Source organism: Thunnus maccoyii, chromosome 9, assembly GCF_910596095.1.
Source record: "Thunnus maccoyii chromosome 9, fThuMac1.1, whole genome shotgun sequence".
NCBI lineage: Eukaryota > Metazoa > Chordata > Actinopteri > Scombriformes > Scombridae > Thunnus > Thunnus maccoyii.
This window is the reverse complement of record NC_056541.1, coordinates 15080208-15093335: the sequence shown is the minus strand read 5'-3', so window position 1 is coordinate 15093335 and position 13128 is coordinate 15080208. Positions and strand designations below refer to the sequence as shown.

Genomic DNA, 13128 nt, shown 5'->3' with positions numbered 1-13128 from the left:
TTTACTGATCATCAAAGTGGAGACATGAATGTTGTGGACAGATGAGGTGCTGTTTTGACACTTTTTGTACTCAGCACTACTGGACAACAGTGGCAAATGGGAAAATTAGAGGCCAATAATGAGTCAGAAGAAAATTAGTGTTGTGAATTGTCACACACACTCACTAAATCATGAATTTTGAAACAGATTTTGCAGTTGAATGTATCTTTTTGTTAAATTGTTAAATCATTATGGTGTTTTCTTTGCTCGTACAAGTGGAGGTTCAGATGACGGGTGGTGTCTCTCTCACTTCCATCTTTGTAAGCTCTCCATATTGCTTCTCTCTTTGTATCTGTTTCTCTGTCATCACTTTAACTATATTGTTACTCTTTCCTTCTCTCCCTTTTCTCATGAACATTCTTCATCCAGCCTTCTCTATGAAAGTTATCAAGAACTGTCCCATCACTACTCTGATAAACATTTGTTGAACATTTGTGTGTCTGGGTTTACATGTCAATTCTTGTCTTTTTGAAGATGCAAACGGCTGTCCCTCAGCCTGAGGACAGTTGAAGCAATGGAGGGGGGGAAGGAAGGAGACATTCAAATTAAAGTAGTGGAATGTGCCGTTAAAAATCTTCAGATCCGTTTGGGCTTAACTCTGAATGTCTGGCTGTTATAGGGGAGAGAAAGAGGGGCACAGAGATGGAGAGGAGGAGAAAGAAAGAAAGACAGAGCACTTTTCAGAGGAGAAAGGAAGAGCTGTCAGAGGTGTCTGCAGACAGGGGCCAGCTCACCCTCATAAATGGATTTGTGTCACACACAAAGTTTAGAGGAGCTGTTTTTCATGTCTTCCTGTGTCTGTATGTGTGTGGTGTTTTTAACTTGAGTGTACTTTTATGTGTTTATTTAGATTATGGTTATGTTTGACAGCAGTTAATGTCAGTTAAGATTTGAAACTGAACAGTTTTCATCTTAGAAATGTCAGAAAAGTACACCTTTAAATAATTTCACCAAATAAAACAAGGGAATGTAAATTCAGTTAAAGCAGTATAACAGGCTCTGTTTTAGATCTTCTCTTTCAAAATGTCATTTCCATCCATTTATTTGAAAGTTATTTTAATATGCATAAAGAGGCTAGTGGGAAGGGTCACATCATGTGGCCACAGTTGTGGGAGTAAAAATCCAATTTTGTAACTGTCTCTTTGAGGATTTTCAGCTTTATGATGGGTGTGAAACTTTCTCAGTTAAATCACGATAAAAAATTCCAGTTTATTGAAAAATATCAAAGGCAACCAAGGTTATATTTAGAAGTAAAAAATTCTATTACAGTTTCCAGAGGTAAAAATACTTAACTAATCAGTGGCTGTGACTATTTCTCCACCTTCTTGGACTAAACAGGGTGTATAGGTAAAAGGTAAGAAGCTTGTTGCTTCCTCATAACAGTAAAGCTATTACTGAGGGTTACAGTACTAGCATGCTGTTCTGTTACAGCCCCTTCATGTATGCTCCACTGGGCTATCACATACAACCAAAATGACACAAAAATTGCAAAAAGTAGAAACGAAAATGCCAAACACAGAGATCCTTAAAAGGAAATCAAGACTTACCCAGGCTCCTCTGCTTTATAATGTCTGGTGTGAGCAGAAGAAGTGTGTAAAATCATGCCTAGAGGAGCAGGTCTTACCTTATAGAACCCATTTTACATCCTTCACATACAAGGAAATCACTTATAGGTCTGCTAAGTTAAAATAAAATATGTGGGACCAAATAGCTTCACACTAATCCGAATATTTATTTGCTCTATCTTCTCTTTCACACACAAACACACATGTGGTCACAAGGACACACTCTTTATGGCAATTCCAGGCATTTTTAAAGCATGCTTCTTTATTGCTTAGAGAGGAAGCTGGGGATTGGCTGAGAAAGGGAGAGAGGTTCTGTGACCAATGTGAAACAGCACAGCATGCATAAGCCTGTACACACTGGCACGCACACACACGCTCTCTCACACACACACACACACACACACACACACACACACACACACACACACTCACACATGCTGTATTTACTGCAAACTGCACATTCACAATTATGAATACTTTTTGGGAGCTGTTCATATGACCCTTGCAAGTTTTATTTATTTTATATACGAATGAATTTATGTTGTGCTTTCCAACTGTAAGAGTGTGTGTATGTGTGTGTGTTCTGCAGATTAATCCGGTACACCCTCTGATTACAGGCGGTTACATATAACTCAGCTGCCTGCTACAGTCTGGTAATCAACCAGTAAGAAGAGAACCAGCTGTGACTTGACATTTTGCAATCAGTCAGTAAGAAAATCATCGCCAATGAAACTCCAGCAGCTGTCACATAAAATAACTTATTCTGAAGTTAGTCATTTTGTCTTCAAGTTATTAGAAAGATTCAACAGCCTTTTTTATTTCGTATTCTGAATGGCTGATTAGCTGTAAACAGAGAAAATGTTTTAGTCTCTTACTCTTTGTTGTATGAGTTATTAGTTTCAGGCCACCAGTTTGACAAACAGAAGAACAGAGGCACAGTTTGAAGTGTCCCTGTTCTTTTGCAGTGTTGCAACACTAAAAGCAGTTCTATATCGGGCCCCTGAGGACTCAACTTGACCTGAAATTGTCAATGAGTTGGCCCCTAACACAACTTTGTCCCATTTTCCAAGTTCAACAACCCGATACCAGAGCTGTGTGACCATTTTTACCATGACATACTGTATCACACACATGTGTACACACATACGTAAATGTGCATTCATACAATCACGTACACTGAACAGAAACACACATACACACACATAGACACACCTGCTTTCTATTAGTCCAGTAGATTGCAGGGAAATTGAGTGGGAGTGTTAAACACACACACATCCATCTATCTGCCCCTCTGTCCACGATAATTACACACTTCCTGCTCTAAAATCCTTCTCCGACAGCTTCCCCTCCAATCATGTCTCTGTTTGAGTGTGTGTGTATGTATGTGTGAAAGGGTTGGTTTCCAGAGCCACAAGTTTGCATTGATTCATCAGTGGCGAAACAGATACACCACATACTCCGAGTAAATATATGACACACATAGAGATATGAAAGAAATTACTCATAGCACTGCTGCTTATTTGAACTGTTTCAGATGTTTCGCAGTGTGTGTGTGTCAGTATTTTTGCACTCTAGGAACTAATTCAGAGATGCCACAGTCAAGAAATTAAGAAATTAGTTGTAATAATGAGCCTTTCTCACTTCACTGTAATCATTTCACTCTGTCTCAACAGTCTTTTATTACAGTATTCAAGGTCTTGGGTGAAATACAGATAAGTGACTGCAGTCTTTAGTTGTTCGACCTTATCAGTACCACGGAAACTGTTTTTAATACTTATCCTATGTGGTGGATTTTACTCATTATTTATCTCACGTGTTTACATTCTGTGATTGGTTTTATCCATATGTGTCCATTTGTTTAGTCTTTTTGTCAAAGTGAGCTCAGCAAGACCTAAGTTAACCAAGTCAATATGGCAATGAAGTATTGTATAAGTCATCTTGAATCCTCATTAAGAACTGAAAAAGAACCTTAAAGAGCTCCAGTCAGACAGTGGAGGTCATTGTTAGTGAATATCAGTGACATCTATTTTATCATTCTCTGTGTGGTGTGTGAATACTATATAAACTCATTTGATGAGTCTCTGTGTGTATGTGCTCATATCTCTATGTATATTTTCTGTGCATGTGTCTGTGTGTTGATTCAGACTGAGCCTCCCTCTGGGGTCAGCCCTGTTCCTCATTAGGCATCTGTCATGGTGCCAGAATCAATAAGCACAGATGGAAGTTTTAAAAAATATCTCTCCTCTCCTCTCCTCTCCTCTCCTCTCCTCTCCTCTCCTCTCCTCTCCTCTCCTCTCCTCTCCTCATTCAGATTCCAAAGTGTTTACCATTATCACCAAAGAAAGACCTTCCTCAGCTTTACTGTACTTTTAATCATTTGTCCCACTCTCCTTTCTTTTATGACTCACAGTTTATGACCCCACAACCTTTAAGTATAAGTGTTAGAAAAGTTTCAGAAAAGTGTTAGAGACATGTGAAATCATATGCTCTAGTTTTGTTTGGCATTGCAGAATCATGTATTCACTCAACAATCCCAGACACAGGTGAAAATATTTAGTTGTTGGTTTCTTTCTGTCTCTGCTCCCCCTTTGCGTCTTAAGATGATGCATCTGTTTCCATACATTGTTGCATGTTTTCTGGCAAAGACAAACAGCATAGTTTAAACAAAGAGGTGGGTGGTGTGTGTTCATCTGGTGTGTGTCTGTGACTGAGCGCATGTGCGTGTGTGTGTGTGTGTGTGTACATGCCACTACGACGACATTAAACAAAAGGAAGAAAGGATGACAGCATCCAACCTCAGTTTGTCATTTTCAGTGTAAACGGCCGTACATCATGCTAACGTCTTACATGTGCTAGGCCCAATCACAGCAGTCGCACACAGCCGTGTCAACACAGCAGTAATGAAAACAAAAGGATGGATGGAAAGACGGAGCTGAGAGGGAGACGGATAGAAACAAAGGCGAGTGGAAAGTAAAAAGAAAGACAAAAAGAGAGAGGTCCGATGGAAGCAGAATGAAAGTGAAGGAGGGTGGAAGGAGAGAAGCCGAGGGCAGGATAAATGCTTCCAGTATTAGCGGAAGAGGAGAGATTATGACATGGCTTGGCACTGCTCTGTAGCACTCGTCTGTAACGCAAAGAAAGAGTGGGTGGGTTTTCCACCTTCACAGAATAAATGATGCGAGGGGAAATGGGAGTAAACAACATCAGTCATTATAATTACTCTCATACGGCTACTCCCATCCACCATCAACCATCCCCCCCACCCCCCTTCACTCTCTTCCTCCCTCCGTTTTCCATCTGTCTTTACTCACCAATCTTTCTGCCCCTTCTCTACAACTTGATTACACCTTTTTACTTCATTTTCTCTTTTACTCACTTTCTCTTTCTATCCACCCTTGGCAAATTCTATCCTCTGTTCTGTCTGTATCAAAATTAACTAATTTAATTCAGGCCTTAGATCTCTGAGCTCGAGTATAGGGTGGTCTGAATCTGCACCGAAAAGAGGAAATATGAAGCCGTGAAAGTTGGAGAAAAATACTACAAATGTTCGCACATCAGCATTTAGTTTAGAGTATTGTCTGAATGCAGCAACAACAGCCAAAAGTAATAATAATCTTGGCAAATTTCTTGAGCTTTTTACTGCAGACTATGAGAGAGATACAATCTTTGGCTCTGTAGGTGGACCTCTCTTGCAGCAGAAGCCTTTGAACAGTGCTGAATGCATAGTGAATCATGTCAGCTGTTTATAAGAATTGGATGTGGTTCCCTCGCTGTCTTGGACCCGCTACACTGCTCTGTCTCCCTCGCTCGTCTTCTCTCACTCTTCTCTCGTAGGATTCCTGGAGAGCTGTTGTAGTGTGTAAGAAAATGTGCTCAACAAAGGTCTTGTGGAGATCAGACACTCATGTCATGAGTGAATAACAGGATGCTTGTCTATAAAAAAAAACAAAGTTTTGATCCAAAATGTTATGTATCAATTTTAGAATACAATCATACGCAGAAGATTTGTGTTCAATATGAGGAAAAAAAAATTAGGATCCAGGCAATATAACTATTGTTTTGTCATGTTAATTGTTAAAATACAATACTAGTGCACATTTATGTCAAAGGCAACTTCCAGTTACACATTTGATAACTTTCTCTAAACACATCCTCTCAAATGATTATTCCTTTGAATCCATCGACTTCTTCTTTCTTCTCATCTTCACTAATCATTAGATGTCTGATTTCAGAAAGCTGCATTCCAACTATAATGATTCTCAGACATACAGAGACAGAAGAAGGGAAAGAGACAATAGATGCCGAGCCTGCTCTTGCAACACACATCCAGCACTGTGAATTTGCCTCCTCATACTGTGCATCCCTTCTCTGTCCAATATGTCAAATGCCAAGCATAGTTCTAACATGTCATTCTCATAAGGGCTATTTTCTTGTTATTCAGCCCTGCAGTCTGCAATACTGAGCTTTAACGCTAAGCTTATGTAAGTCTGGCCACTGGAGACTTGGACCTCACATTTTTCTGGATCGGTCTTGTAGGAAGAACGCACTCCCTCTGTGGGAGATAAAACAGCCAGCCAAGTCAAACGGGTCCCTGGGTGGGACTGAACACCGGCACCAAAACCCGCCCAAACCACCCACCAAGAAACTGCTCACAGAATAGAATAGAATAGAATGGAAATAAGCTGTATTATTTTCTTAAGTAGTTAGACATTTTGGGAGGTACGTTTGTTTGGTTTGTTGCTGAGAGTTAGATGAGAAGATCGATACCAATCTCATGTCTGTTCGTCATCTTCAGTGAAAATGGCTGTACATCAATATGAAGCTTGAGCCAGCAGCAGATTAGCTTAGCTTGGCATGAACACCGGGGAAAACACCTGGCTCTATCCAAAGTTGAAAAAATGTCGACACATACACATTCAGAAATGTTGTGGTTTTATGAGGAGTTTAAATAAAATTTAGGCTCTAGTAGGCAGATTTTTTCTTATCTTTGGACAGAGCTGTCCCCCCCCCCCCCCCCCCCCCCCCCCCCGCTTCCAGTCTTTATGCTAAGCTAAGCTAACCATGTCCTGGCTGTAGTCTGATACTTAAAAGTGTGCTCCACTGATTTAGCATTGCACTTCTATAACATTGCCACAGGAGTTGAACGATGGACATAATCCAAAGAATGAAATCAAAATTGATGCAGCAGAACCAGAAATACCATCTTTTTTATTCCACGCACTCTTCTTCCTGGTGCCTGCATTACCAACAATGCAACTCAACCGCAGACAGTTTGGTTGGAGATTCAGGTGTTACGCCAGTAGTAGCTATTCTAGCTTTGAATCACTAGCATCAGGCAGAGAGGCAGAGAACTAGGTCTGGTAACCTCACTTCTTTCTTACTTCATATACCCAGATTTGTTTCATTTTCAAACTTGTGGTCTTAAGCCTCAAATTATGTCACTCGAGGCAATTTATCAGATTTTGCGGAGCTCCCGCCATCTGGAGCCTTTAGAGACTTTACACAACTTTATTGTTTTGCATGTAGTACTTCCCAAGAACTGTAAACAGACTTTGATGAGTAAAATCAGTGCACACTCTTGGTATCAATCTAACAATCCATTGAAGCTCACATAACCAAAAAAAGGTCAGTAACTAATATTGTGTTAAAACAGCAAAGTTTACGTTTAAATACAAAAAATGCCTGCAATATATTTCTCGATTCAAAGATATACTAATGACACTATTTCTACACACCTAAGTTTGATGATGCAAGTACTAGAACAGTGATTTGTTCTGTTTAGCCCTAAAGTGTTATCTATAGTCGTTAGGTATGATCAGGCTGGTATTTACAATCTGAGACATGCAGGACTGATTTACTAATTTGCTAAACCATGCCTGCATTTGTACAACAGTGTGTCACATTAAATCAGATTTATGAATGGTTGAAAATGGCGTATGTCATGCAAGGAGACCTGGAAATGGAACTACAAGTGTTGTATAAAATACTGCTGTCACTCAAGTCTGGCATTTGGAAAACTCAAGCAGCTTTGATGTCAATCTGGCAAACAGAGCTTGTTCGTATGCATATAATTTCACACACACACGCGCATGCGTGCACACGCACACAGAAGCAAACACGAATCTGAAGTTGAATGGTTTTCAAGGTGTCTGTGAGGTCTCAAAGGCATAACCCCCATTCGTCTGGATCTGGAGTTGTATCAACATGCCATGTGATGCTTCCTCCAGATTTATTCTTAAACTCCATTTTTTATAAAGAATGTGTAAATCTGGCCCTGGATCTGGCAGGAGTGCGGGTGTGTGTGTATGTGTGTGTCCCATGCAGTCATGTCAACAGAGCAATCATTCATGTAGAGGAGGGTATACACTTATTTAGCTTTGCCGACAGGTGATGATGGACAAGCCTTTCAGGGAACGAGTGAGGGAAGGAAAGAGGGAGAGGGAGGGAGACAGATGGACAGAAAAGAAGGACTGGAACAGAGGAATCAATAATTTCCTTTGCACATGTAGGTTTGAGATAAAACAGCGCGTGAAGTTAGAAAGAAACACAAGTAAAGAAATTAATGAATGGAGGAAGACTTTAAAAAAAGCTTTGCTGCACAATACGTATCCGCTCCATTGTCACCCAGTCTGGGCAGAGAGCCACGGCTGAACAGTCCATTAGTCCAAGAGAGAAGGAACTTCTTAATTGCCTCCTCTCTTTTCCTCTTTCGTCCTCCCTCCATCTTTCTCCCCCCCACCCCCCCTTTCTGTTGGCTGAGAGGACAGGTACAGGAAACACTCATTCATTAACAACCTGGTGCTCGTTAGTTTGAATGAAGCACTCTTCACAATATGTGCCGTTCCACTTCTGAGGGCAACTATGAGTGTGTGTGTGTGTGAGAAGGCTAGAGGTGAGGGGGGCTAAAGGGTAAGGCAGGGCCAGGGGAGGGGGTTGTGTTAGTTTGGTGACCTGGGGTCCCACAGCAGATGAGGGGAGTGCTGGTGAGAGAGACCTTAACAACATTAGAACTCAATGAACCATGTCACCTACAAACAACCATGGGGTGGTCACAGATATTTCACCTTTCAGCAATTTTTCAAACACTGTTATCCACTGATGCGCTGGATGAACATCCATGGATTAATCCACAGTTTTTATTTTTGTGAAAATATAAGTTCTCAAAACAAATTTACATGAAAAAAAACAATTGAAAGCAGATAGTGGCAATGAGACATTTTCCAAATTCCAAAACCTAAATCTGGTTTTTGACTGCCACATTAAGATCTGCCTGGACAACACCTGTACCAGCCTTAACCTTTGCTGTGCTTTCTCACTGAGCAACAGACTAAAAATGTCAACTCAAGTTAGAAAAGTTCAAAACATGACATACAACACCCAGCCACCCAGCTTTCCAAACACACCCTGTCATTTGTAAGATGTCAGGCTGCCTCTTTGCACTGGTTGGACGGCATGCAGCAGAGTAGTCTTCCTTTATTGGCTTTAAAATATAATGACATGCCTGCTGCCTGCCTGTAACCGCTGATCCAGGGTCAGTGAGTTCCTCATCCTCTGTGAGGTTCAGGTTGAACTTGTTGCTTGGGAAAAGTGATCCTCTATTTGAACAACAGAGAGGACACAGCTGGATATTTGCAAAACAGTGTCCATCTACATTGCAGAAATGTGTTGCAATAGAAAAGGTTTAATTGCATTGCTATCAAAATGCTTTAGCTGCATGGTTACTGCACGGTGCCGAGTCGAAAACCTTCTCTTATAACCCTTGAGTACGAGAATAAATAGCTACCACCCATGCAGTTGACAAGGCGCTTTCCCTCTCTCACCATCAGTGCTGCAAGCTCAAGGCCACATGCCCTTTTTCATTACTCCGAACAGGCCAGCTGTATTGTAACTACAACCAATTTCCTTGCAGTCTATAAAGCTGTCAATCAAAATCATACCGAACAGGGAGTGGAGGTGGGGGGTGCAGGGGCGGAGCTGGGTGGGCTGTTGGGGAGGGCTGCAGGGCTCCAGACCAGATGTCAGAGTACACTGCAGGACTAAGGGAGGGAAGGGAGGTGGGTGGAGAGAGGGAGGTAGAGGAGGTCATGTTTACCTGTAGCTTTTCTTAATAGGGAATACCAGAAATGTTTTGACTTGTATGGAGGTGATGTTTGCAGTGCCTGTCACTATGTAAAACTGTGTAAAACCCATCTCTTTATTGCAAGACCTGCTTTATGACGGAGTTGTAAAGGTGTGTATGAAGTATATGTGGAATTTAAAGTCTGAAATTAAAGTAATAGTTTGACATTTTGAGGAGAGTTAGATGGGAAGATTGATACCAGTTTCATGCCTGTAATCAGCGCAAAAAACTGAAGTACAAAAATGTATTTAACACTTCAGTTAAAATACATAACCCTGTAACACAGTAACGTTTGGATTTTACACTTAGGTTTGCACACATTAAACAAATAAGATACTACGTGAGAGATATTAGTCATCTTTAGAGCAGCTGGTAGGTGGATTTGTAGCTTCATAATTCCCATAGAGTCACGAGAGTGGTATCAATCTTGTCATCTAACTCTTGGCAAATAAGTATTTCTCAAAATGTCAAAGTATTCTTTCAAGCACAAAACCCTTTTGAAACCATCAACTCAGAGTCAGACCAAAGCAATCTTTTTTTTTTTTTTTAAAGATTCCATTTATTAAAGTTATGAACAAAGAGACAAATAAGTTATAATATTTTTATTTGTTAGAATTCTATCAGTGTTTGAACATTAATATTTAGAGAGCTAGTACAATTTTCTACTTTCATGGCTAGCCTTTGACAAACCCATAGAAACAGCTGTCTGACTTCTCTCTCCAAGGATCGGAACATAATACTGAAGGGGAGGTGTCGATGTTGTCTCACAAGACAGTTAGCAATGAAAGTGTGCACCTTAAGGTTTTTTTTTCTGTTATGGTATATCATTACATATAAACTCTTTAAAAATATACTTCTGTCAAATACCTTGACAACTACTATGTACACTACAAAAATAAATTTTCATATAAATAAATTATATGGCATACATTTATCTTTGTAACTGAAAACAGCATACATCCACGCCAACCGAGACCAAAATGGCAGTCTGGAAGAACCACTGATTTTTTTTTCCTTTTAAAATCCTCTAAGAGCTATGATGAGACCTGTAGTGTAAAATGTTATATACTCTTTTTTCCTATTTAACATTAGTAAGCACTTTATACAGATCAAACTCCATTAATGTAAAAACATTAAACTGTAATAGTGTTTTTTTTCAATAGACATAAAAATCCCTGCATTTGTTATCCACTGGCATCACAACAATAATGAAAGAAAAAAACAACACATTTTATATTACAAAAATATAAATATCGCAATTGAACGTTGAAAACAAAAACAAACAAAAGACATTTAAAAAAATGAATAAAATAGTTGCCAGCTATGATTCTCTCCGCTACTGCCAATGTGACATCGGGAGAAAACAAAACAAAAACAAAAACAAAACAAAAAAACCAAACAGAACAACCTATTTCATGCAAGCAGCTGACGTAACATGGTGGACAGAGGGAGGAAAACTGCAAAGACTTCTGGGATGGAGGAAGACGTTAAGAGCTACACGTGTTCAACAGGAAGTGAGAGTGTAAAAGAGGAGGCAAAAAGAGTTGCGGAGGGGGTGAGTGATGGGGTGTAAGGTGTCTGGAACTGAGGAGGGTTTATAGTAGTTGGGGAGGGTTACAGGTATGCATGCTGACATAGACATGCAGATATAAACTGGCCATTGCTGAAAGAGAAAAGGGGCTGGCGGTGTGCACTCTGACCCCTGAGGCTCTGGGCTGCGCCATTTGGCAATTGAGGGGGGACGTCCAATTAGTATCATGGCGTTATGTTGTGGATTTTTATGAGCTGAGGTCAGTGGGGACAGCTGAGGCCAAATTGGGGCCAGTTGTCTTTACTGTCACTACAGGAGAGCTGAGACAGAGTAAGGATGGACACACACAAACATTTATACACACATATACACTGTGACACACATAGAGGACATTGTCAGGCCATATAGGGCTTAGCCGTTAGCAGGCTGCATGGGCTAGCTTATTGGTTGGACAGAAATAAAGAGCTACTTGAGGAGAGATATTCCTGTGAATGAAGTTTAAATGCAGTCAAGTGCCATGTTGAATCGGGTTGTACAGTATACGGTCTGAGCTTTAGCTTATCCACTCGACAAAGCCACTTAGGGTGCAGAGTTAGTGCCCCGTTTTGACCCTGTTCCAGAATCAGTAATGTGAACGTCCCTGTAATGACAGTGAGTATCTGAGGTGGGTTGACTGCTCGCGTTTCAGTTAACGAGACAGAACCTGTTTTGAGCCTGCTAAGGTTAAACAATACATAACCTCTTACAGTAAAATACAACCAGAGAGCAGCCTAACAGACAGTGATACAAAGCTGAGAGCAGAAACAGGTTCCAATGCAGAGGCCATAACTAAAAACAAAACGAAACAAAAAACCAGCTTTTAAAATTTCTTCATATCTGCTCATCTTAAATAGCACGCATAGCGTGTCAAGTTAAACAGTAATTGTTTCATAACTACCACAGGTTTGTGATAAAAAGTAATAGTTTAACATGCGTACCTTTGTACAATAATAAACACACACACATTTACACACACATACAAACACATATATACCAAAGCCCTGTTTGATAATTCTAACAATTTCCCTCATGTTTTCAATGAGTGTAAATGTTAGTCTGAGGATGTATCTGATGTATAAGCCAGAAGATAATGGGGCTGTTTCACATCATACAGCCCATACCTACACACACGCACACACACACACACACACACGCACACACACATGCACACACACAAGCACACACACAAGCACACACACACGCACACAAACACACGCACACACAGACAGATCACTTCTTTTGTTTAAAGAGACATTTGCATAGAGTTATAAATGTATATTATTTAAAAAATATTTTGAGCAGCAACAGTGAATGCTGACAGGTATTCTTGTTTAGATGAAGCTTCCTAATGGCACAGATCCACAGATGAGTGAACAGTAATCAGAGATCTATCTCCCTCTCTCTCCCTCTCTCTCTCTCTCACAGAGACACATACACACACACACTCACACACACCATATAAAATGGCAGCCCCAGTCTGTTAACATGAGGAGTTGTACAGCTCCTAAAATTATAGCTACTTTTTCATATTTACATATGTATACATCTTTTAAATATAGATAGAAATATCTAAGACAATAGTCCACTGGGTTACAGTAAGAATGAGCACCATGACGGAAACACTGGCGAGTGTCTCGCTGCTTAGGGCCGGTGACGAGCCAGGCTGGGCTATGTTGAGCTGGGTCAGGCCGGGTTAGCTGCTTAGTAATACAGAGGAGTCCATCTTTGGCCATTACACTTCTGTTCTCCACAACTGGAAACAAAAAGGAGATTGTATTGTCAGTACTTGATGGCATGATGGCACAGATTTTTCTCAAGTGTGTCAAACTTAATTG

At 40.4% G+C, this 13128-nt stretch overlaps 1 protein-coding gene across 2 annotated transcripts in view; it reads right to left on the bottom strand.

Moving 5' to 3' along the window:
* Positions 1-10332: 10332 nt before the first annotated feature.
* The window catches only part of ptch1 (patched 1), a 57305-nt gene continuing 54509 nt past the window's right edge, over positions 10333-13128 (bottom strand). For both annotated transcript variants that reach the window (XM_042422054.1, XM_042422053.1), the window contains exon 24: positions 10333-13046. The gene's annotated coding sequence lies outside the window, so the exon portion shown is untranslated. The remainder of the gene's footprint in view (positions 13047-13128) is intronic.